Consider the following 27,430-nt stretch of genomic DNA (forward strand, 5'->3'; position numbering starts at 1 on the left):
CCAAAACATCCTTCCTAAGATGCGGTGCCCAGATCTGCTCTCAGTATTACAAGTGAGGTCTAACTAGGATTTTGTATAATTGCAGTATAAAGTCTGTATCATTGTCTTCCAGCCCTTTAGATGTGAAGACCAGAGTTCCATTAGTTGCCTTGACTGTTTTCTGCATTTGTTCATGCATATTAACAAGCTATACGCCGCCTGATCACCCGAACCTTGTTAGATATACAATATATTTAACCTTGTACCTTAAGTTTTTAAAAAAACCCTGATCCATCCTTTCCTTGTCCAAAATCTCAAACCTCCTTATATTAAAATCCATCTGCCACAGCTTTGCCAATTCACTTGATCTATCAATGTCCTGTTTTAGTTTTATGCATTTGTCAGCACTGGCTGCCCAATTTTGTATTGTCAGCAAATTTAAATATTTGACTTTTTATGGCATGTCCAAACAGTTAAGGAATATTATGAATAATTGAAGCTCCAGTACAGATCCCTGCAAGACGCTTCTAGTCATACCCTGCTAATCAGCAATGTGCTCTCCTACCTTCAGCACCTATGGATGCAAGCCATGAGGTCCTGGGGACTTTGTTTAGACCTGGTCACTGATCCTCTGATAATTTCTTTGGGATTTTTGGCACGCTATCGTCCTCTTCTGTGAATGCTGAAGCAAAATGATCGTTCAGCATGTCTTGTTCTTTTCCCATGATCATTGACAGTGGTCCCCGCTCTCAGCCTTTAGTTGGCCAATAGTGCTCTTAAGCATGCGCTTCTCCTTTATATAACCATAAAATCTCCTCTTATTGTCTTTATTCCCTTTGCAATTTACTTTCGTAATCCTTTTCGTGGCCCTTTGTTGATTTTTGTATTTGCCCCAATCTTTGCAATCTGTGCTGTACTTGCATTTCTATTGGTGTCAAACATCAGATTTATATTTTATTACTTGGAGAAATGTTGAGTTTTATGACTAGGCTGTATTCAGGAATTTCAGGTGTCAGTTTCTCTGTTTAATTCTGAAATGCAGGTCCTGTACTTCCCACGTTTGTTTTAAATGCCATCATTTAGGTTATGACTAACTGAAAACAAACTCAGAATTCGCTCGAAATTAATGTTTGCATTTTGTGAATATGTTTTATGCGTAATATCTTTTATACCTGCAGCTAAAGCACAGAATTAAGATTTGCACTGAACTTCTGGCTGTCCAAGCTGTCGTCTTGGTCCCCATATTAAGTGATATCGTTAACAATTTTCTCTCTGTAATAACTGTCCCCACTATTTTAAACCTTGCGTGTCAAGTTTTTTCCCTCAAGAAATCTTTGTCAACTGCCACGTGTCCAATAATTTTAGGACTTAAGCATCTTCTCCCATGTCTTTACCCCACCACCGCACGCTAGGCCATGTCATCAAATGGGCTGCTATCACAACAATCCCATTATCAGCTACGAATGGTCCCAATTAGCAGCTATTGATTCCTCCAAACTGACGTTTACTCATTATTTTGTCTGTCCAACTGTTGTTTTCTTCTGCCTGAGCTTCATCTCCATTTACTGTCTCCACCACCCACCCCATCTTCAGCATAAATACCAATCTTTTCTGAGCTACAGTCGGTTCTGATGCAGGGTCATTAGACCTGAAACGTAAACTCTGCTTTCTCTCTACAGATACTTCCAGGCCTGCTGTGTTTTCCAAACAATTTCTGTGTTTGGTTCTGACCGTTTTGCTGGCCTGTCTTGGGTTGCATCAGGCTGCATAAAACCTCAACATTCTATTTGAGCTAAGCTTCTGACTCGAGAATCATCTGTTCATTTTTACATTGTCTCTATACACCTGTGGCTGAAACCTGCAGAGTCAGCTGTTCCAGTGCTCTTGTTATGATCCAAACTGATGGTAATACATCAGATGCCAGAATGAAACCTAGCTTGATAGACAATACGTTTAATTTTTATAGTTTGTTCACACAGCGCCTCATGTTCACAGGAGATTTTGTGTTCTTCTACAACAAAATTCATTATTCAAAAAGAACAAACAATATTGTGTATGTGTTAGACAGTTAGAAGGATTTTACCACATTTAACAAAGTAAAATTTCAATCTGTTCCCAAATACTGTCGTTTTACAGATACTCATTTCCACAGAAATTTTATCCAATCTCAATTCTTTCCATCTTTATACTGATTCCTCCCAGTTTCTTTTCCTTCATTGCGAAGACAAATTTATAGTTCTTCTCCGAGTCCACTGGCATGAACTTTTCACAATTTTAATCACTTATACCTTTTCAGTTCAAGTAATTTGGTTTCTGTCCAAAAGCTTCTGGCATGGAAGCTTTACTAAGTGAAGCACTTTGGCAGTAGTAACATGTTCCCTGCTAATAAAAACTTAACCCACTTCGGAACTAAACTGTTGATTCTTCTGAACTAAGACTTTGAACTTGCTGTTCTGAAATCAAAACTAAACTAATGACTTTCTGATCATAGAATCATACAGCAAGAAAACAGACCTTTCGGTCAAACTTGTCCATGCTGACCAGACATCCCAATCGGACCCAGTCCTCTTTGCTTGCATTTGGCCCCTCTCCCTCTAAACGCTTCCTATTCATATACCAATGTAGAGGCCTTTTAAATGTTGTAAATGTACTCTCCTGTACCACTTTCCCTGAAAGCTTGTTCCATACGTGCACCCTCTCAAGCTTGACAACATTCTTCCTATAAAAGGGTGACCAAAATTGTATGCAGCATTCCCATCCCTAATTGTCCACAGGATACTCTGACTGACTGGACATTGGTGTGGATATTGTGGGATACCGTTTGTGTAAAAGCTGCTCCTTCACTCACCATTCGCTCATGTGGTCTTTGCAACTGTTAACATTATAGGGGTTCTTCCAGAAGCTTGACTGCAGTCACATGCTTCCTTGAAATTGATGCCCTTCGGCCACTGTTCCAAATGACTTTGTGCTTTTCTTGTCAAAATAAAATCTCCTTGGAACTGACTGAAATAGATCTGTCTTGATTTTTAAATCTAAATCACAAAATTACATGTACCTTTCACCATATTATCCTGACCAACCTCTAAAGTTCAGCTAGTTGATACTGAAACTGCTCATATCCCGAATTGCACCAAGTTCCATTCAGCCGTCGGCCCTGTGCTCATTGACTTAACTTTCATTTGTGTTCTTCTCCCATTTTATTTACATCCTCCAGCCTTAATATCATGTTTGTTTGTTTCTGATCTCATTGTGTACTTGATTGCCCTCTTTCCTCTGCCAGTCATGCCTTTGCTGTCTAAGTCCAAAGCTTTGGAATCCTTTACTTAAATTTCTCCACATATTGGCCTTGCTAAGATCCTCTTCGCTGTTTGACCGACTTCTGGTCGCCTATTCTAATATCTCCTCATGTTTCTGAGTTAAAAGGTCCTGTGAATTTTACCCCATGCAAGTTGGCCCTTAAGGTTTATATTCATACTTTATAACAATTCACCTACCAAATCGCACAACTTTCAATATCAAAGTAACATTGTTTGGTTTATTTGCTCAAAAACATTTGTTATCAGCGTTTTTCAGTGGAAAAAAATACTCGAGCATCCAATGTGGAGTTCAAGGATTTTAATACATATGTTTATTATTTATTGACCCTTTGAAAGTTTCCCTGTTATTTCTTTAGGTAATTACAAATGTTCAAATTGTTCTGCCTTCCTTTCAGACATGGATTTGTAGTTTCTGCTGAAACTGTCAGTGAACTAGCTTTTCCCAAGGTTTTTCTCCCCATCAAGTCTCCACTTAGCATCCGTATATTGTGTTGCCCAAGCTTGCAGCTGTTTGACTGAGACTCCAATTGCTGAATCAAATACGAATTGTGTTGTAGGTATCCTCACTGAAACAGAAAAAAAACTTATCATTTCTCTTTGCCAGCACAAAATATCCTCATGTCAAAGGATATGATTCACATTGAATTTTTATTGAAGTATTAAACTCTTATGAACTGAAAACAGCTGTATGGATGTATTTGAATCTTGTAAGTACACGTTTGTTTTCAGAATGTTTAAATTTTTAATTTATTTTAAATTACATTTTCAGTTTTCCATATTAACCCTCTTGAAGGTACATTTTGGCAGCAGCAGCAGCTACAATACTCAGGAACAAGTAAGGTAAATAGGCAGCTTTGTGTTGTTGGTTTGTACCTAACAAGTCTCAGAAAAGCAATGGAGGGGTTTGATTTGTGTGATTTTTTTATTTAACATGCTGTTCACCCTTCATGAAAATACTTTTTCATTAGTCTATTTGATATTTGCTCACAACAGTTAGATGTTATTTGAGCTGAAGATTATTTTAGCTTGGCATGTGATATTTGGAGACTCATTTTCAGGTATTATCTATGACAACAGATCAATTTCAAAACTAATCAAGTGATTGTTTCATAAAGTGCTAAAAAAAATCATGCATTTATTCATCAGTCTTAGGATGCAATCCTGAGAATTTGAATAATTTTTAATGCCTAACCCCCAAGTTAAACATTTTCAACTAAGAAATTTACAATGGGATGTCAAATAAATGTTCTGCATTTTACACCGTTATCTCACAACACTAACGTATTGACGGTGAGTAAGATCGTGTTGTAGTGTGAGGTCAGTTCCACTTTGGAACTGAATTAGCATTAATTAATGTCAGCAGATCAAAAAAAATAAAATTATCATATTAGTCTGCCTGAATTTAAGCCTCTGATTCATCAGTGAACAACCAGTGCCAATCCACTACTCCATTGGGCTGGTAGTTTATGAAGATGGTTTTTACTTTGCTGAAGGTAGAAAACAGTCTCTGTAGTATTTCTGAAATTTGCTAACTTGCCATTTGAAAATGGCATCTGTAGTCCAATTTGGTTATATCAAGAGTAATTCAAGTATTTGTTAAAACCTGAATCTTTTGACAGGTAAATATACAGGTTATTCTGATTTCATTTGTCTCCTAGATTAAATCATTACTGTTTTTCAAAGAGATCATAATGCACCTTAAACCATTTGCTCTTCCCTAATTTATAAAACAGGAGAACAGCTTTCTCCTTTGTGAATAATTTCCTGACTACCACGCCTTTTTGTAATCCCATTTAATTAGTCGAGCTGTTACTGAAGCATATTCCTCAATATCCATATCAAGCTTGTGATTGTTGGAATAAAGAACCAGTAATAACTTTACATATCAAGAGATATGAGTTCAGAGTGTGCACAATAAACCGACACAGGTGTTTCTCTTATAACACGATAGTTGCATTCTTGTGTGACCTCACACTGGAGAAAATCGCACTTTAGTGAAATCGCTATTCCTATACAACAGACAGTTCATGTTATCGAAACAGTATCCACTATTCATCAAGTGCATTATAGCCAATTCGCTTTAACGAACCACGTGTTATAGCGGAACTACTTCTATTGCATTGTACTGTACAAGTACTTTTTGGAGGGTTTTGTGAAGGAATTGAACGTCCACAAGTAATGTTTTATTTTTAGTCAAACTATTATTTAGTCTCTGTTTCCTTAATTTCTTTTACTTAATGCAAAATTATATTCTTCACCATTACTCAGCCATATAGCCTTCAAATTCCGAAGTGGAATGCTTTCCTTCAAAATATTAAGATTTTCAAAGTCTATTGATCTCTTTTAAGAGTGTCCATTGACTTTTTTTCATTAAATTTATACGTAATTCTCAGTAACTATGCCTCAGCTTATTCTCCAATCTACAAATGTTAGAATCTCTTGTTTATCTCAGTCAGGTTGAAAACATTGGCTAACTCTATTTTGCAAACAAACTTCCTTTCTCATCATCGCCGCCACCACCACCTACACCCCTCCCCCACCCCAAATCCCCAACCTTCCTGTTTGTAATAGTCTTCTACAAATTATGGCCAACTCTTCATCTCTGATTTTTTTTTCCCTCCTTATACTCTCTCTTGTTCTGCATCTTGTCCTGTGTCTTGGAGAGTGTGTAGGCTTTTGAGGTCGAAAGCCACAAAACTCAAGACTGGTGGTTTTGTGTTTTGCCTTGGACAAGTGCTGAAGCTGCTGTTATGTTACTTTATATCCTGAGCAACCAGAAGATAAATAATTGATCAGATTTTTTGAAATTAGACTAACAGTGAAACCACCAGCATTTATCAGCACTTTAGTAAAACAGACATAAATTTCCAGCAATACAATAAAACATAGATGTTGCTCTTAATGATTCTCATTGCTCCTAGTGTGTAGTGTAGAGGGCATCACTCACTGAAAATGTTTAGAAATCACTGTGACTCACTGTTGCTTTTAAAGAAAAATTACTCAAGTGTAACTGGATTCTTCACAACACACATGCATAATTTCTTTCAAATTAAATTTGTGAAATTTCAACATTCTTCATTCCTTGTTAAAAATTCCATATTCCTCTAAATTTTTCTTTATATCTAAAATACATTGTGTAAATCTGTCTTTATATCTGTAAAACCATAAGAAATGAATGATAAACTTGCTTGTTATTTCCTTGCTTGCTGTCTATGAGAATTCCTCAGTGTGATTGACTGCTTGGTCTGCTTGCTGACATCATTGTTTGCGCAGCAGGGATCCCCCTAGCTGTAACCAGAATGAAAATAATTTTAGACAAGATGAATTTCACGCCACAGAGCCCACCAGGTCTTTGCAGGCAGCTTTAATCGAGGTCAGTGCTGAACATCATCAACGAACATCTGCCTGTTATGATTATGACAGGTCAATCATCTGAAATTTGCAACTTATTTTGTTCCTGTATGTAAATCAGATTAGGAAAAATAGAAAGACACAATCTTTCAAATATGTGCGAATATTGTTAGTTCGTAACAGTCATGTTTTTCAACCACACCCTCAACCACTTTACAGTGATAAATGAGTAGAAGTCTGAAAAATCACATTCCTACTCCACAAAAATTATTATGGACTAATCCCAGAGATATAGGAACTGCAGATGCTGGAGAATCTGAGATAATAAGGTGTCGAGCTGGTTGAACACAGCAGGCCAAGCAGTATCAGAAGAGCAGGAAGGCTGACGTTTTGGGCCTGGACACTTCTTCAGAAATGGCGGGGAGGGGGTTCTGAAATAAATAGGGAGTGAGGGGGAGGCTGATAGAAGACGGATAGAGGAGAAGATCGGTGGAGAGGAGACAGACAGGTCAAAGAGGCGGGGATGGAGCCATAAAGGTGAGTGTAGGTGGGGAGGTGATTGGTCAGTCCAGGGAGGATGGACAGGTCAAGAAGGCAGGATGAGGTTAGTAGGTAGGAGTTAGGGGTGGGGCTCGAGGTGGGAGGACGGGATAGGTGGGAGGAAGGACAGGCTAGGGAGATGGGGATGAGCTGGGCTAGTTATGGTATGGTCGGGGGAGGGGAGATTTCTATCTCCTTCCCAAAATCCACGCCCAGGCGCCAACTCTCCAATACGACCACCTACCGCCCCCTTGATCATCACCCCACCCCCAACCACCAAACCATTATCTCCCAAACCATCCACGACCTCATCACCTCAGGTAATCTCCCACCCACAATCTCTAACCTCATTGTTCCTCAACCTTGTACTTATCTCCTTCCCAAAATCCACAAACCTGTCTCCACCTGCTCCTGCCCCACTGAACCTGTCTCCATCTATCTTGACTCCATTTTGTCCCCCTTACTCCAGGAACTCCCTACCTACGTCCGTGACACCATCCACACTCTCCACCGGCTCCAGAGCTTCCAATTCTCTGGTCCCCTACACCTCATCTTTACCATGGATGTCCAGTCCCTATACACCTGCATTCTCTATACTGATGTCCTAAAGGCCCACCGCTTCTTCCAGTCCCCTTCCAATGACACCCTCATCCACTTAGCCTAACTCGTCCTTACCCTCAACAACTTCTCTATCAATTCCTCCCACTTCCTGCAGACAAAGGGCGTGGCCATGGGGACCTGCGTGGCCCCAAGCTACACCTGCCTCGTTGTAGGTTACATGGAACAATCCCTCTTCTGTACCTTTGCTGGCCCTAAACCCCACCTCTTCCTCCATTACATTAATGACTGTAATGGTGCCGCCTCGTGCTCCCACAAGGAGCTCGAACAGTTCAACCCCTTCAACATCTTCTACCCCAACTTTAAGTTCACCTGGACAATCTCTAATACATCTCTCTCCTTCCTGGACCTCTGTCTCCATCTCCAGCAACCACCTAGAAACCGATATCCATTTCAAGCCCACCAATTCCCAAAGCTACCTAGAGTACACCTCCTCCCACCCATCTTCCTGCAAAAATGCCATCCCCTGTTCCCAACTCCTTCACCTCCGCCGCATCTGCTCCCAGGATGAGACATTCCACTCCCGTACATCTCGGATGTCCTCGTTTTTCAAGGACTGCAACATCACCACCCCCACCCCCGTGGTCAGGAGTGCCCTTGACCATGTTTCCTGCAACTCATCCCTCACACCTCCTCCCCGCAATAACAACCAAAACAGAATACCCCTCGTCCTCACATACCACCCCACCAACCTCCAGATCCAATGCATCATCCTCCGACATTTCCGCCATCTACAATCCGACTCCACTACCAAAGACATGTTACTCTCTCCACCCTTATCTGCTTTCCTGAGGGACCACTCTCTCCGTGACTTCCTTGTCCGCTCCACACACCCTTCCAGCTCCACCACTCCTGGCCCTTGTCTCTGCAACCGCAGGGAGAGCTACACCACCCCCCTCACCCCCATTCCAGGCCCCAAGAAGACTTTTCACATCAAGCAGATGTTCACCTGCACATCTGCTAATGCGGTATACTGCATTTGCTGTCCCCATTGTGGCCCCCTCTACATCGGGGAAACCAAGCTGAGGCTTGGGGACCGCTGTGCAGAACACCTACGCTCAGTTTGCACTAAACCACTACACCTCCCAGTCGCGAACCATTTCAACCCACCCTCCCATTCCTCAAACGACCTGTCCATTCTGGGCCTCCTGCACCGCCATAACAATGCTACACAAAGGTTGCAGGAACAGCAACTCATATTCCGCTTGGGAACCCTGCAGCCCACTGGTATCAATGTGGACTTCACAAACTTCAAAATCTCCGCTCCCCCTACTGAATCCCAAAACCAGCCCAGCTCATCCCCGCCTGCCTAACCTGTCCTCCCTCCCACCTCTACCTTCCTCCCATCTCAAGTCCCACCCCCATCTCCTACCTACTAACCCCATCCTGCCCCCTTGACCTGTCCATCCTCCCTGGACTGATCTATCTCCTCCCTACCTCCCCACCTACACTCACCTTTACTGGCACCATCCCCGCCTCTTTGACCTGTCTGTCTCCTCTCCACCTATCTTCTCCTTTATCCATCTTCTATCCACCTCCCCCTCTCCCTATTTATTTCAGAACCCCCTTCCCCTCCCCCATTTCTGAAGAAGGATCTAGTCCCGAAACATCAGCCGGCCTGCTCCTCTGATGCTGCTTGGCCTGCTGTGTTCATCCAGCTCTAGACCGTGTTATCATGGACTAATCCCATGTACCCTAATAATCAGTACTTTGGTCTTTTGAGATTGGTTGGCTCGCCAAGCTGGTTTCTTGTTTCGCAGATGTTTTGTTACCATGCTGGCTAACATCCTCAGTGCAGCCTTTGTGAAGCATCGGTGTGTTTTCCTGTCTGGTTTTTAAACTCTGGGGTCTGTTGAGATGGATTGCCTCACTTCCAGTTTTCCTTTGTAATGGAACGTATATGGGGTCGAGTTCATTATGTTTATTACTAGTATGCTGCATGGAGTGCCAGGCTTCTCGGAATTCTCGTGCCTGTCTCTGCCTAGTTTGTCCCATGATTTTGATGTTGTCCCAGTCGAAACGGTGGTTCTCCTTGTCCATGTGAATTGAGGTGAGTGAGCACTGGTCGAGTATTTTTGTAGCCAGTTGGTGTTCATGTACAGTTGCTAGTTTCATTCCTGTTTGCCCGATGTCGTGTTTCTCACAGTCACTGCAGGAATCTTGTAGATGACATTGGTCCTGTCCATAGTGGGGAGTGGGTCCTTCGTTTGGGTGAGCAGTTGTTGTCATGTTGACGTGGGCTTGTGTGCCACTTTGATGCCCAACAGTCGTAGGAGTTTTGTGGTGAGTTGCGATGTGTTCCTGATGTAGGGTAGTGTGATGAGTGTGTCGGACCATGTCGTATCTTCCTGATGTTGCTCATGTAGACATCTTTTGACTTGGTTTTTTGGAAGTCCATTCTCCTTGAAAACCTGGAAGAGTTATTCTTCTTCCTCTTGGCGTAGTTCCGTGTCGCTGCGGTGTGTTGTTGCTCTTCTGAATAGTGTTCACACGCAGCTTCGTTTGTGCATGCTGTGATGGTTACTGTTGAAGTTCGGTACTTGGCTTTTTGGTGTACTTTTATTTGCAGTTCCCCATTTGTCTTGCGCTCTACCATGATGACCAGTAATGGGAGCTGTTTGTTCTTCTCCTCTTTGTTGAATTTTATTCTGGTGAGGGTGTTGTTTGTAAGTTTATGTGTCTCCTCCAATTTGGTCCATTTAATGATGACAAAGATGTTGTCCACATAGCATATCCATTTGGCTGGATTTGAGAGAGGGCCATCCTTTCTAGTCTTTGCATCACTGCTTCTGCTATGAGTCCGGAGATGGGTGATCCCGTGAGTGTCCCATTGATTTGCTCGTAGTTTGGCTGTTGAAAGTGAAGTGGGTGGTGAGGCATACATCCAATAGTTTGAGTATGTTGTCCATGGAGATGGTTTCACGAGGGTCATATTCTTGTTCCAGTAGTGTTGTCATTGTTTCCCTTGCTAGTGGTATGTCTATTGATGCAAATAGGGCAGTGACATCAAACGCTGGTCCGCAAAGTCATTTTGGTACACTGTAATTAACTGTTCACTTTCAATGCTGACACTGAGTCAGGTTTTGTCAGAGAAGGACATTGTATCCACTGCTTGAACGGCTAACGTACTATAAAAAGAATAAAGATGCTACCTGCTCAGGAAGTATTACTTTTTGCACAATTAAATAATTATATTAATTATAAATTTTTATCTCATACTTAGTATAATTTTAAGTAGTGAGCGCATGCAAAGATTCTGTAAAGGGAAAAGACCAGTTAAGTGATAGAGCATGGACATCGCTGATATAAAATCATGTGGAGAAGTGTGAAACCATCCATTTTGTAGAAAAAATTAAAAACTGCATTTATTTTCTGAATAAAGAATCTCAAACTAGGGCTGACAGTTTCAGGATAAGGGGTGACAATTTGCGAACTTTCATCATGAAGGACTATGAATTCTTGAAATTCTCTACCCCAAATGGCTGTAGTTATTTAGTTCATGAGTATGTTTAAGATTAACTCTGAAAGGTTTTGGGGCACTTCGGGAATTGAACAAAATGTGGATTGGATGCAAAAGTGGAGTCAATACAAGAGTTCAGCTATGATCTTACTCCCATTTGTCATGTTCATTTGCACTGAAGTTGAAAATCAGTAGTTGCTGTTTGTTATTTAGTCAAGGAAACTGAGGGATGGAAATTTATGGCTGATAGAATGCAGAAAAAAAGGTGCCTCTGAAAAAATGTTTAGTTCTGCATTGTGATGCCTCCTAGTTCATAACAGAAAACATCATGAGCGTGCATCAGTAAGTTTCTTGAGTTTTGTTTTTAAACTATTGGCCTTGACATCATGAGTGGTTTTTAATGGTCCTATGACCCACTGGGGTAGTTTGCTGTAAATCAAGCCCCACTATTCTTGGAGTAGTACCAGATTTTATAAGTTTGTTTTAAAGGTACACACAATACCCCAATTTACTTGACTTTTAGAGTAGTCTTGACAGAAAGCATGGTTCAGGTTGCTATACTAAACAAGGATTGTTTTATTGTAAGCTGTGAGTTAGTCAATGTAAACTATTGGCATTGAACACAACTAACTAAAACTCTTAACCCCTTATAAACTCACCCTTAGACACACAAAAAAGGGCAAATAGACTTATTGGCAGATGCAGAGTAAAACTGGAAAGTCAGTTTCATAGCCTTTGCTTCCCAATTCCAGTGTTGAAGTGATCCTTCTTCAGCTAGCTGGGCCCTCTGTGACTTTCTGTGATTTTCCACTACTTCATAAGAAGTATATTTCTTTGAAAAATGTATCTGATCTATAAATTCAAAAGCCTTGATAACAACTGCAGGAAAGGTAACTAGTTTTCTTCAAATTTAAACTGAATTTCTTTTTCCGCAGCGAACAGGCAGCTTCAGCGGGCAGAGTGGCATCACACCCTTCTGTGTCTTTTCCTTTGTGTGTTTATGTTTCTGTCACTTGTTTCCAGTTCCAACCTGCTCAGTTAGCTGAGAACCAATAAGCTTCACTTGTAAGCAGCAACTCTGTTCCTGGTCATCTGCAACGTTGCAGGAAACTATAGCCATGGAACGGAGTACACCAAATAGATGTAAAATTCCTTGCTGTGAAATTCTGCTTCCGTCCTCTTTATTTATAGCTCACAATTTTAAAAATAATAAGTCAGGATTCTTACACTATCATACTGTCAGCTTTTGATGTGATTATCTGTCAGACATCTACCACAGCTTGAAGATTTAGCATAAGTTCAGATTCACATGCAAAGTCCTGAAGTTGTGATCTGTTATTGCATTAAAAGCACTAGCCCAAAAAAATCAAGCATTGCTATCTGGCGAGAACTTTTCTTTTTCCTCTCCTGCATTGTTGTTGGAAATCCCAAAAAATATTGCACCTTGATTAATCAGGTGCGATTGGGTTTTTATAAATAATCTGAGTAATAGCTATTTCGAAACATAGGCTTGAATCCTAAACACGCAGTTTTGTTGTGAAATGGTCGTAAATATAACCAATAACATGAATAACTTGGATTTTTTAAAGTGTTATTTAAAGCTTTTTCTTCCCCCCCCCCGTGTTTTAATGCCTTGTGTATGCGCCAATCTTTGATTTACAGAAATAATTTTAGAAGTAATTTTATTTCAAATCTATTTATTTCCTAATGTTCATAAAAATTCTTCCAATGTTTGCAGTTGGTTACAAGGTAGACAGTGAATACCCCTGCCTCACCACCTGTAAGACCAGGCCAAAGCTTTCTGGAGCTTTTATATGGTTTATATACTTGGTATTACTTACAAAGTATAGGTCACTTTATCAGTGCTCTATTCAATTGTTTTCTAAAGTCATGTTCCATTCTTTCATTGGAACACAACATAAGGGGACCTACCTATGCAAGTTTGCACATTTCAAAAGATATTTCTTTATTTAAGTTTTTGTGTGTGTCCCAAAACATCATTTCCCAAATTCTCAAAGTCATGGAACTTCTCACCTTCCTCAGACTTGCTGTCCAAGCTTTTAAAATGCGAGTTTATCATCGCCTAAAACACTTCTTCCTGATCTAACTGACCTTTTCCCCTGCTACAGCCTTGGTTGCCCAGTTTATAAAAAGGCCAAACTTCTTGAATTAAATCATTTAAAATGTACTTTTCTTTAGGTGGTTCCCTGTGGAAAGCTGGACATGTTCAGAGCATTGAAGAACAGCCTCATGACTGATGCTGTTACTTGGTAAATGAATGTTTCTTATTGATATAAACAGTGAATATAAAAGTCAGGAAAATATAAAAATTGTCTTCGGATTGTCTTCAGGCAATGTACATTTTTTATCATTCCATTTAACATTTCTGGATGAGTTTTGAATCTTGTACTCGGAATCTGATGTGGAATTAAGTGAGAAAAGGATAATGCATCCATATAGATAGTCACTATTCTATTATTGAATACCTGTTGGACAAAGATTTAGAAAGGAAATTGGATTATTTTACTATACATGAACCCAATACCATATGCTCTTGAACATACTCTCCCACTGCAATGGCTGTTAACACTTCATTAGGGCTTATGAGCTGATGAAATTAATTAGATGTTTACAGCATTCTAATGACTTGGAGGGCCACATTCCATGCAGGTTGTGGGCATCTGTGGTATGCCTATTAATGTTTTCACAGGAGCATGATTATTCGATGCATCAACTTTTTGTTTTTCATTAGCAGCTACTTGATTGAGGGCATAAGATGCATTGTTGAAGGGAAAAATGGTCTTGTAATGTAAAATGAACAGGCAGTAAAATTGTCAGTTACTAATTGAAAATAATGTAGTATAGGATTGGATGAATTTGTATAAGCAAAAAGCTCCTTACTCGTTAGTTACACATCTTCCACTTTTTTAATATCTGAATAATTTTGGTAAAATATATTTAATTTGAGCAAAGATAGATTTTCATTATAAAATACTGATTGCATTTTTGTCATTTGAACCAAGGAGAGTTGTGGCATGGCTGACATTCCACGTATGGAGTGTGTGCAGCATATAAAATGGTGCAACATAGAATAAATTAATTGTGTCTCTCACATAATTAACAAATGTCTCTCATTAGCATTAGAAGCAAATATGTGGTGTAATTTTACACCACTCCTAATGGGTGTTGAAATGTATAGTTCTACCTCACCACCTTTCAACAACGAAGTGTGAATTCTTGCATTAATTATTGGTCAGTTCCATTTTACAAAGTATAATTTTTTTAAAGAAGGAGTTCTACGCTATCTGCTAACATTTGATCAATAGTTCAAGACAGCTGAAGTGAATAGCGTGCCTTTTACTTATGTTGAAGGGTCTGTGCAGAATAACATTCCGTCACCACTGAAAGTTTAATTTGTTTGTCACAAAATAATCATGTTATTTTTGGTAAGAATTTTTATTTTGGCTTGCATAATCTTGCATTGTCTTAGTTTTAATCAAATTATTTCTTCGGTTGCTTGTATTTCAGTAGATGATTTAGGTAATAGTAGTTGTATAGTGTGTTGTTTGTAATGTAGCCCAGTTTAAGTTACAGCTTTTGATGTAACCCAGGCAAAGGGAGTTGGTCACTAAAATTGTGCCAGACATTTACCAGAACTGAATATTATGGCCAAATATACATAATGACTTAACATTCTCGATTCACGTTCACAAACCAAATGGCTGATATATATCTGAATGGTTAATATATTGAAAACTTATTTCAAGATGCTGGTGGGTTTGTTCTGACATTGGTAAGATTACAAATTTAAAAGCTATGGAGCTTGTATTTTTGTGTATTAGTTTTTTTTCTTTAAACTGTGTATAATCTGGTTCAGAGGGACAGTTGAGTAACATTTTGCACCTCTTGCATGATAAAAGAAACTAATGCCCTGTACAAAGCACATTCTGATGGCCAGTTGATAAGAATTACTACTGGGCATAGTCTGAAGAATATGGAGGATTGCAGTAATGTATCATATATTCAGACATAGTTCCTATTATGCTGGGTGAGAAATGAATTTTTTGCACGTTTTCATCTCATAATTAAGAACACTGAAACCTGCAATTCACAGACCTGCCTCAGTGGAATTTCTTTAAATATAGTTAGGAAAAGTAGGAGGAGATGAATCATACTTTGTCGAGAAACTTGATCCAATATGAAAGTAACACAGAATAATTGTGAATAAATTCATTGCTGTTATTATAGATCCACAGAGGTAATACTGTCACCTCAGGATAAACTGTTTCTTGTGGCAGTAATGTGTATCTCAAAGCACTGATTTTCTAGATGGTGTTTTATATGGAGGTTATATATATCAACAAAGTCCAGATCTGATCCATTATTATTGAAATTCGAGAATATAGAACATAGAACATAGAACAGTACAGCACAGAACAGGCCCTTCAGCCCACAATGTTGTGCCGACCATTGATCCTCATGTATGCACCCTCAAATTTCTGTGACCATATACATGTCCAGCAGTCTCTTAAATGACCCCAATGACCTTGCTTCCACAACTGCTGCTGGCAACGCATTCCATGCTCTCACAACTCTCTGCGTAAAGAACCTGCCTCTGACATCCCCTCTATACTTTCCACCAACCAGCTTAAAACTATGACCCCTCGTGCTAGCTATTTCTGCCCTGGGAAATAGTCTCTGGCTATCGACTCTATCTATGCCTCTCATTATCTTGTATACCTCAATTAGGTCCCCTCTCCTCCTCCTTTTCTCCAATGAAAAGAGACCGAGCTCAGTCAACCTCTCTTCATAAGATAAGCCCTCCAGTCCAGGCAGCATCCTGGTAAACCTCCTCTGAACCCTCTCCAAAGCATCCACATCTTTCCTATAATAGGGCGCCCAGAACTGGACGCAGTATTCCAAGTGCGGTCTAACCAAAGTTTTATAGAGCTGCAACAAGATCTCACGACTCTTAAACTCAATCCCCCTGTTAATGAAAGCCAAAACACCATATGCTTTCTTAACAACCCTGTCCACTTGGGTGGCCATTTTAAGGGATCTATGTATCTGCACACCAAGATCCCTCTGTTCCTCCACGCTGCCAAGAATCCTATCCTTAATCCTGTACTCAGCTTTCAAATTCGACCTTCCAAAATGCATCACCTCGCATTTATCCAGGTTGAACTCCATCTGCCACCTCTCAGCCCATCTCTGCATCCTGTCAATGTCCCGCTGCAGCCTACAACAGCCCTCTACACTGTCAACGACACCTCCGACCTTTGTGTCGTCTGCAAACTTGCTGACCCATCCTTCAATTCCCTCGTCCAAGTCATTATCTGGGAAAAATGTTAATGGTCGTATGAAGAAGTTGCCATAATATTTCCTAAGTAGTTAGTGGTACGAAATAGCTATGAATGCATTCTTAAATCCATTGACAAGCACAAAAGATAGCAGGAAAACAGCATCATGCATGAGTTTTTTTTTGCCATACTCTACATCAAATCAGGTTAATTTTGAGTAGTCTAATTCAGATCTGTTGAATAATTCCATTATGTTTTCCCTGAATGATGCTTAAGTTGTTGCAGAGTTGCAGCACATCACATTGGTCAAAGAAAAAACAATCTGAATGGTGTGTATACAGATATTAATAGTATTTACAAAGCTTGCACCACAACTAGAGTATACTTAGGTTGCTAGCATTTAATCAATATGTATAACTGGGTGAATAAATTCAATGTTTTTTGACTGTGCAAAATGCATTCATAGGTCAAGGTTAGCAGGTTATAACAACATGACCAACTAAATCATCATTAGGGGGAATAGGTAAAAGCCTAGCAATTGTCATTGACAGTTCATTTCAATGTCCACACAATGGCTGGGATTTTATCGGTCCAATGTGATCTCGCCAACATGATCATGGAACCAACAGGGACGATCTATCAGTCCTGTGGGGAGCTCCAAAGAAACACTTGGTTGTCCATAGTCAGTCCTTCCCTGCGTCTGACCTCTCTGGTGGTAAAGGTCCTGTTTACAGAATTGTAGCTTGTCAGTGTCACTCTATCAGCAAAAGTGGTGGCTGCTGGCAGCACTGCATCCAGAATTGCAAAGGAGCCCCAAGCCACTGGCAAGTGACTATGAGATGGGATCACAGAAGAGTGGGTTTAGGAACATACCTAAAGTGAGAGCAGGGGTTTCATTTTCAATAACAACTCCCTGTCAAAGCTCAATCCCACATCTGGGCACAAGATACCCACTCCAATCCCTCACCCCCAAGACGCCGCTGCCAAGTCTGTCAGGTTTTTCCTGGCAGGTATGCCAGGGGTATTGGAAACCTGCACGACCAGAGTCACTCCTAAATTGTCAGGATCTTGAGGATAATGGGTGTCAGTTGATCTATTAATGAGACAAATTTCACAACCTGTCACTGGCCAGCAATCCTGCTTCAGTACCTTCCAGAGTACAACCTAATCGTGGGAGTTTGACAGGAGACTAATGCAAGGCCTGTTCCACAATTAAGTCATCTGGTTGTCATATTGTTTGGTGCAATCGACTATTAAAATTCAGTCTGCTATAACCAAATATCTTTTCATGTGAATAAAATGCTCTTTAGAAATGGGCTAAGTGTTAAAATACGAATCAGTAGAAGTACCAATAGTGAATTGTTTGAATGCACAGGTTTGCTTACACTTCAAAAAGTGCTGCCAGTTTTAGCCACAGTCCAAATTTTTCAGAAGGTTATGGAGGAGATTAGATGGTAATAAATTAATCCAGGCAGAACAAATGACCGTGATACAAATGGGATAAACATCTAATTAAATGATAAATATGCATTACCCAGAGTATTTATTTAAAGAACACAATTCCTTAAAATGGTACTACTGCAAAAGTCTTGGGTTTTTAACAGATTTTATACATCTAATGTACAGTTCTATTTAATTACCAGTGTTAAAAATATTTCAACATAGTTAAACTTCATCCACCAGGCCTCAATTTGCATCAATAATTTGCATTTTTACTGCTATTTTGCCACTGTATGTAGTTCACTCCTGTTTATCTGCAAATGTGAAGCTTGGCCATCTGGTGTTTCAGAGGAGCAGAAAGCACTGATGTGGAAGTCTGGAGTGGTAAAGGCACAAGACCAAGTTTTCTTAGCCGACAATTGAAATTTTTGAAATTATATTTAAAGCTTGTTGTGATTAAAGCAAAAATCCTTATGTTGAAAAATCCCCTCTCAAAAGAGCTATTTTCTTTATTTATTTCCAAGTAATCAGTTTAGGTACTTTGGTCGGTATTGGTAATATTGACCTCTTCCCTCACCCAAAGTAATGCCAACTTCTTTCTTATTCAGTACAAAATCCTAAAAGAACAAAGGTAAAAAAGAAAATGGGAGACATTCTAACCATTTGCACACAAACTGTGTACTTCTCAAAGTTTCAATGGTTCCGTTTATTGCTATTAAATTGGCGAGAAATCCCCTAGAATTTACGCTTAGAAATATGATCACTATGAAACATGGCAGCCTGAGATATTTGATGACAGTGGGATAGTTAATTCCATTTTGAGGGCAAAATTTTTTAGCCAGTAATTAAAAGAAGCATTGTTATAGTTTGCTTATGAAAAATATACGTTATACTTTCAAAAGGTGATTAACTAATGAAAGAAATAATTTAGGCATCAAGAGCCATTGTTGTACACCTTTTGCCATTCTGGCTGAAATCAACTAATTCCAGTGCAGACTGGCGATCAAAAGCTGCAATTGTTCTCATCTCCAAGGCTTAGTCTGAATCTGGTCATTGTATAACATAAAAGCCTTGCTGAGTCCCAAATAAAATTTAAATTAATATTTATCATTCATTTGCATATATCACAAGCAGGAGATGGCAATCAGTCTCAGACTTTTTAAAAGACTTATATACGTGTGAGGCAGTAATAATAAGAATAGTCCTTTCCAAATAAGATCTGCAGACTTAGGGCATATTAATAAGAATGAATAAGCAACATATAAATAGAGAGGATTAGATTGCTTGAGTTTCAGGAGTTTGAATGCCCACATCATGCCCTTGGGCTGTTTACACACCCATGGTGATCCAACAGAAATACTGTACAGGGGTGTTTCAGCTATTTTTGATGGCATTGTTATTATTCATTTGTTCTAGCTGATAGCAGTGCTGAGCAAGGGAGCTATTATCCAGCTAACATTTGTGACCAGTTTGCATCCAATTAGTAAATAGGTTTCAGGGCAAATGAAGCCATTTTTCAGTGGTGAATTAGCGAAAGATGACAATTATAAACAACTTTTTAAAATCTAGCTAAATAAATGATATTATGGTGCAATAGCATTAAGCCTTTATCATGGCCGTGATAATCATGCATTCATTATAGGACAGTACCTAGCATGAAAGTTATTGCATGATCTACAGTCCTGGTGGAATGGTTTTGAAATTATCTTCAGAAATTTTGACATTTAAGTGATCTTTCTGAAATGTATATTCCAGTAATCTTTTGTTGACCTGATTTACTTCTGCTTAGCTGTCATTTTACGTGGTTCTGAGCTCTTATTATTTATGCTGTAATAATTAGGAAATGTAAACACGCATGAAGATTTGATTACAATGAATTTTGTACTGTATTCTGTGTTTTGGCAAAAACATAAAAGTTAAAGTGCACTTAAGGTACAACCTGATGCAGCTTCAAAAGATATGAATGTACATAGATAATAGAATAGACATAGAATGTACAAGTTTCACATCAGTTTCAAGTTTAGTACATATTGAATTGCTCAAGTACTGTTGCTGATAAATTATAAGCAAACAAAAAATATACTTTCTCTCTGTCACATACCTCCTATTCCATTCTGTACAGTGATGAAATAAGGCTCTTTACATTGTACTCTGTTACCTGTGCCAACATTCTCCTCCTCCTTTTCTTCTTGATTCAGTCTTGCTCTCTTTCTTCTATTCTTTCCCTCCCCCTCATCTAGATTTGGTTGTCCCAGCCGCTCATCTACTTGACTTGAGCAATTTGATTCCCCTTGTGCCATGCAATAGTACATCAACTAATAAGTTGAAAATGGTGCATGGTTACAGTATTGTAATGGTGTTGTACCTGTAGATTAAACCATTACAGTAACATTATGTGACTCATTAAGTCAAATGGCACCCCACTTTGTGTGATCATCAATCAAGTAACCCTGATGATTCCTAATTATATTCATTGGCAAGCTCTGCAGCAAAGCATGCCTTGGACATATTGATATAAATGAGTGAAAGTAAGTTCACTTTTCTTTCCCATAAAAGAACAATACAAATTTTCAAGGGCAGAGTAAAACAGTGCACCCAAACTCATAGCCTGCAAAGCAAAACTACTGTCATTTGAAGAGAATGTAACGTTTTGGAAAAAGTAAAAGACATGCATATCAGAAATCCTTTTAATGTCCTCAGAACATCCTGAATGTACACTTTTGAAGTGTATTCACTGTTGTAGAAAATACGGCAGTCAATATGCACACTGCATTGTGACAATAAGCTGATCAGAAGTCCCTTCACTAGTCCAGTTGTTAGTATACTACACATGCTTTCTCGCTCTCGCGCGCTCTCACTCTCTCTTTCACGTTTTATATTTCCTGTCCCCACTTCCATCATATAAACACTCAGATGAATTTACTCCACTGAGTTTTCCACTGCATTGCACTACCATCAAACAGTGTGGATATAATTCTCACAATAAGCACTAACCACTTGAAGCAAAAAGCCAGTGAGATCCACCCTACCCTGGTATGTCACCATTAAGTCAAATTAGGATGATGATTGTCATTGTATTTGGCTTCCCTATCCTTTTGAGATGTGAAAGAAACCTCCGATCTGTTACCATACTAACGGAGGGAAATATAGTGATCTGATGAAGAGTCTTCTAGACCCAAAACATTAGCTTGCACTCTCCCCATGGTTACTGCCTGACCTGCAGTGATTTCTAGCATTTTTTGTTTTAAGTACAGATTCCAGCAGCTGCTGTAATTTGCTCCCACATCTCACCTGAAAATGTCTTCCCAACTCCCAACCGGATGTCATTTGGCAGCTGAGCTAAACTCTCTCATCCTCATTCTCTCCTTTTGCCATGCTTTTTTCTCCCTTTCAACTCCATAGTCCCCATCATTTTACTTATGAAACAGTGCTGTTTATTATATTTTTTTTCAAGTTCTTAAAATATGCCTAAACAGATGGCATCCCTGCAGCTTAGCATGATTCCACAACAATTTCAAGCATGGGATCAAACAGTACAAGGAGTTATAGTATTAGGCCGTACTCTTGATTCTAGGTCTTTGGAGATTATTACGTTTTCTTGCCTGACTTTCTGGCTTCCATTGGAGTTTCCATCAAGTGGTGATGCAGACTAATATTTCTGATACTCAACAAACTATTGTTTTAACAAGGTTTTGTGAAGTTCTGTTGCCCATGCAATCAATTTCACAATCATAAGCTAGTCTTGCTAGACCTTTGAAATGCAAATTGTCTAATAACCACCCAAAACAATATTAGATTTCAGGATTTTCTAGGCATCTTTACTACTTCGCATTGCACTGTAAAATGCCATGAAATGTGTTAGATGATATATTTTTCACATTTGTATACTATTACGGTACATTGGTATAGGCTGGCCTATTTTGTGTTTCCATTGGGAAATCCCAAAAGTAGCAAGGGAGAGCAGAGATCTGATACTGTGGCTCTCAAAGAGCTTCCTTCTTAGTCAGTTCAAGTTAGGCCTGGGAGCCAACGTTGTTCGAGCAGAAACCAAATCCAAGGTTTCAAACAATATTCCAAGTTGCTGTTTTTCCTAAGCAGTCCGAACCTCTGACAATTTCAAGTCTTGAGTCCACCAGCTTTATCGAAGCTATAACTGTGACAGCTGTAGACCAATTCACAAACTAACAAGCTACAACTTGCAATATGTCCCACTTGTCACATTTATTTTTGACAGAAAGGCTAGCCTTTCACAGAACTTGTCAGGACCTCCTGTCTGTTAGTCTGCCTCCACCACTTCTGTCTGTTAATAACATTACATCTACCTTAAAAACAAACAAGAAGGAAAACATTGGGTTAGGGCATCGAGAATAACTGTTTATTTGTGTTGTTAAAGATAAGCGAAGTGTATGCTTTAATCTTTCCTGAATGAGTTTTTTTTACTTATAAGTAAAAGTTAAAGAGTTACTTCCTTCCTTCACCCTGTGAAATGTACAGACATGAATACAATTGAGAGAAAGCCTGAGATAAAAATATATTTCCATAATCTAGCTACAGGAAGGAAAATACTTCATTATTCAAAAATAGTCATAAGAAATTGACAGTGTTTTCTCCAGGAATAAGCTTCTACAAGATTCCTTCCAAATAGTTTTAGTAGAGAAAAGTGCTCTGTCGGCTTTCGGGTTGCAAGTTCATTTTACATTTTGTAATGAAAGGATGAATGAGGCATTGCTGCAAATTCGGCATTGGTTCGTTCCATTGATCACAGGACTGAGAATGAATTCCTGTCAGATATAAGCTGTGCTTGAAAGTACATTAAAAGAGTCTGTACAGAATAAATGTGGCATTGGTGCATGCTGTATTAGATGAGCAAATCAGCATTCAAAAGTTAAGCTGACCTGCAAGTTGATTCATATGTCCAAGCCTAGTAAAAGTAGCTAACTAGTTTTAGAGTGATAATGGGCACTGCAGATGCTGGAGAATCCAAGATAATAAAATGTGAGGCTGGATGAACACAGCAGGCCAAGCAGCATCCCAGGAGCACAAAAGCTGACATTTCGGGCCTGGACCCTGATGAAGGGCCTACGCCCGAAATGTCAGCTTTTGTGCTCCTGGGATGCTGCTTGGCCTGCTGTGTTCATCCAGCCTCACATTTTATTAACTATTTTTAGAGATTCTGTTATACCTTTTTGTTCTGTATTTGGAATTCTTTGATTTAGGAAACAGAAATTTATCTTGTCACACTGTGACCACCTATTCAAATATATATGTTGGTAACACAGGTTAATTTATTCCCAATGGAAGGACATCTCTAAAATATGCTGTTCATTAATTGGAACCCAGGGCTTAACAGGTCACACAGGATTTCTTTGGAGATTGTAATTAATCAGGTGCATAAACTCTGGTTCTTCCCAATTAAATCCTGTGAATATAAAATACATATGGATGTTTCTGGTCACACCAAATTTGTTTGAGTTACATTCTGTAACTCAAGATACTTAACAGCATAATTGAAAAAAGTGTGCCAATCAGCCATATATTGCAACAGGGTTGCTTCATTGCGGTTATCACAGTATTTCTGATGTTTAATTGTAAGTTAAATTCATTTGGTGAATTTAAATTCAGAGTACTTTACTCTTGAATGCTACAGTTATTTTACGCTTTCAGAAATATGGTGTCTTCCTCTTAGCTGGGCATTTCTCGATTTTTGTTTTTAAACTGTTGCTTTCCCTCGCTCGTTCCAATTCTCTGCTGAAAGCTTCAGATTCTGTTAAGCAGGTTCGCAGGTGCTAGCTAACCTCATCCTGAAAGAGTTTTAAGTTACTTTTGTTGAGCTGTTCTCTTTTCTGGTGATTTAACAGTGGGCCTCACAAATGGATTTTGCCCCCTACAATCCAGAATTTATATTTTACCAAAGCAAAAGTGTAGTCCCCAAGGATTAACTTATTTGCAGTAATTGATTGCCAAATTGAACGAATCCTTGCACTATGTTGCCAAACATTCTTTGCAATGACATATATTAAACACAGATCAGAGTTGTAAAGAAACTACTGTTTACTTGGAGTCGTCTAAAATTCATCTGGGCATTCGAAAGTGAAAATGTCCACCATAGGTTTTTTTTTCAATATGAGCTCTTTAAAAATTGGATTGTTTCTATTTATTCATTAAAGGAAGAATTGGTCAGAAAAGTTTGATATTTTCTACCTTCAATCATTTTCAGTATCACTGTATTCTAATGCATTGCAACATAGCACCTTGAGCAGCGCTACACGCAGGAACCCTTTGTTGGGTTGTAGCAGCCTTAAGCCCTGAATAATTCTTTTCTCCTTCTAGCCCAATTATAGCAAGCCCACTGTTACCTCAACTATGGCAATTTTGTAAAAATCAGGGACTGAACCTTGGACCTTCTGGTCTATATGAAAAATAATAATTTATTCGTCATATGATATGAATAATTCAGAATTATCTGAAATAGAATAAATAATGTTACTGGATTTAATTTATTTACTTCGCAGGATAATTTCTTTTGGAGAGGCAAACATCAATAATTTCCAACATTACAAAGGTTTAGCTCTCATTTAACACATGACTAAGCTAATCCATCTTTAATAGAAGACTCCATTTCAGGAAACATTGTTTCAGATAAATGTATTGCACTGTTTTATCTAGTTACTTACGTTGCAGACAATTTAGCTACGTAGTTGTATCCTATCTACGGAAATCATGTCTGTTTTAGCTTCAGTCAATATTTAGTCAAGTAATCTCAATCGCAGTCATGTAGAATTTATGATAATGGAGGACCATATGGCTTTATTTACTTTTTGTGCTTTCCTGGTTGGTTTTATTTTGTTGCACCAATTTTGAGAGAGCTCAATTTTTACTGAGACTGGAGGAAAACTGTTCCAAGTACCTTCCTTAATTTTACTGTTTTTTTTCCCTCTTTGCTGAGGTGATGTTTATGATGCATTTCTCATTAAGTAGCCTTTTTTTGAAAGGTTGTATGTTAGTGACATCAGTTGCTGTGGCAATGAGGATATGATGTGTCTTTTTCTTTGTGTTAGCCTGTGAACTGCAACATCAGGAATTAATTGAATTGTGGAGGAATGTTCCATCTGATATTTTAACATTATTTTTGTATAATTCACTTGGGTATCTTAAAGAGATAGTTAATTCATATCAAATCTTTAACATTTTTCATGTGGAATTTATATTTTTAGCGCATCTTGAATCTAGGTCATCCTATATAAGCATAGAGATTAACTGGTTGGTTATTTCTTTTTATGCTAGTAGTAATCTATCTATCTCTTTTCAAAAAGATAATTATCTTTAATGCTGATGACCAATACTGGAGGACTAGTAAATTGAACCATGTACCTGCAGGATATGAAAAATATCTAGTTTTTTATGGTTTTATATAACATTCAAAGATATAACAATGTTTAATAATATTTAGCAAGATCTCAGTACACAACATTAATTTCAATGCTTTGTACCTATTCTGTCAGCTTCCAATGATAAACATAACATTTGTTACAAATCAAAATGCTCAACTTAGCTAGTAATTTGCCATTATTTTGAATTGAAGTGTTAATGAAGTGAATAAGCAGGAACTTTTATACTGAAAAATATTGTAGTGACCACTTTGAGTTAAAGCATACAGTCAGTAAGATCCTAATATATGCAATGAGCTATCATTATTCCTGCTGTCTCTTTCCAAACTTGATGCATGTTGTCACGGTCTGTATTACTGGCTGCCTGCTTGCCTTCATAAGTGAACTGGCTATTGTACTGGATCATTTGGGTCTACGTTAATTTGGAGGCCCTAGTCTTACTGTCTTTGCATACATTATTTAGTGAATGTCTCTGTTTTGTTAGCAGTTGTGTGCTGCGTTGTATGCTTACGTGTTAGTTATGCAGGACCTTTCATTAAACAGCAGGGTGTTATTAGCCATCGCCTGAAAGGGCTTTATATTGTTTCTGCCTTGTTTAAACTGAGCCCAGAAGCTGACTACAGACTATTGGCCAAGCAATGAATTGGCGACTGATGACAGGCCCATAGAGGGCCTGAGGCTCAGGTGGCTCCCGGCCTCAACTTCAGCTCAGCTCTTTCAACAATTTGTCACGCCCAAGCCTGCTCCTGCTGCGCCAGCACGTGCCAGCTTAGTGTCAAAGCGCCTGTTCGCCAGACGGACACACCAGCCCAACAGCCTGCTGTTGACGAGGCCAGTGGCTTGCTGTGGCAATATGGAATAGGGAGGCCTAGCAACAGCCTGTATGTATTTCAGGAAAAGACGACTTATAATGACTTGTGAATGGCATCAGTTGGTCCCTGAAGGATTGACAGAAAAAATGTGCCTCTGCTCTTAGCAAATTAAGCGGGCTATTCATTAACTAGGGTCATCAGAATTTAAGTCAGCATAAAGAAAGGCCAGCAATAAATAAACTCTGGTCCATTTTTAAACTCTAGCATTAAATAATGGGCACACAAAAGAATTTAAATTTACAATGATATAAATTGCACTATATGCTGATCAACCTTGGACAACAGTTTAAATCGTTTAGAGATATAATTTCTTTTTTTGTTCATATTTAAACATTTTTCATAACCTTTCATTGTGTGTCTCTAATATTCTGAAAAGCACAAATCCTAAATTTTTTAAGTACCCTCCTCACTCATCCAACCTCCTCCCTACCTCCCAGCCAAACCAAGAGAATGTACACAGAAATTATTTTGGAATGTTATTTCACACAAAAGCTGCAGTAAATAGTTTTAAAGTATCAGTTAATCCAATTCCTCCAGTTTTAGGCATTTTTAAACAATGTTCTCTTATGTGTTTCTATCTTGGCTCGAGTGCTTCCAAATTGCTGCATCAGTTTGACTTTCCAAGGGGAAATTAAAGACAACATCCAGCTTTACAAGGGACCAGGATTCGGTATTTGATTTATAACTGTAATTTCTACTGCTTCTGTAGAGGAGGAAACTTTACACAAAGAAGAAAATAAAAGCTCTCCACAATGTTTCATGAAAAGCAGATACAAGCAGGGGCCCGATTAGGGCAGCTGGCAGGTTGTTGAACCCTGTCACACTTTTAAGTTATTGGTGACTGTTTTTTGATTACTGTGCCGATTCAATGTTTTATTCTAGTCATAGGAAAGCAATTTAGTGGTGTTTTATTGCAGATAATGTAATCAGATTTTTGACAGAATATATTTCTTGTATGGCGTTTTATTTTGCTGCTGTAGCTTTTGCTCTTAAATAATATTTTGTGGCAGGTCTGGCATGTGCTGATTATTGACTGTGACATAGACGAAATTGAATACTGTGCAGCAGTACAGTGACATCTTCCAAAGTGTTTATGTTGAAGTATTCTTAAATGATCTTGATTGATCCAAAGTTTTACAACACGTTGCAGGGAGAGCTATGTTCA

At 38.8% G+C, this 27,430-nt stretch overlaps 1 protein-coding gene across 5 annotated transcripts in view; it reads left to right on the forward strand.

The window, feature by feature from the left end:
* The window catches only part of ralgapa2 (Ral GTPase activating protein catalytic subunit alpha 2), a 522,648-nt gene that overhangs the window by 390,221 nt on the left and 104,997 nt on the right, over window positions 1–27,430 (forward strand). The window lies entirely within an intron of this gene.

The sequence above is a fragment of the Stegostoma tigrinum genome, chromosome 9 (genome assembly GCF_030684315.1).
Source record: "Stegostoma tigrinum isolate sSteTig4 chromosome 9, sSteTig4.hap1, whole genome shotgun sequence".
In the NCBI taxonomy this organism is placed as follows: Eukaryota; Metazoa; Chordata; class Chondrichthyes; order Orectolobiformes; family Stegostomatidae; genus Stegostoma; species Stegostoma tigrinum.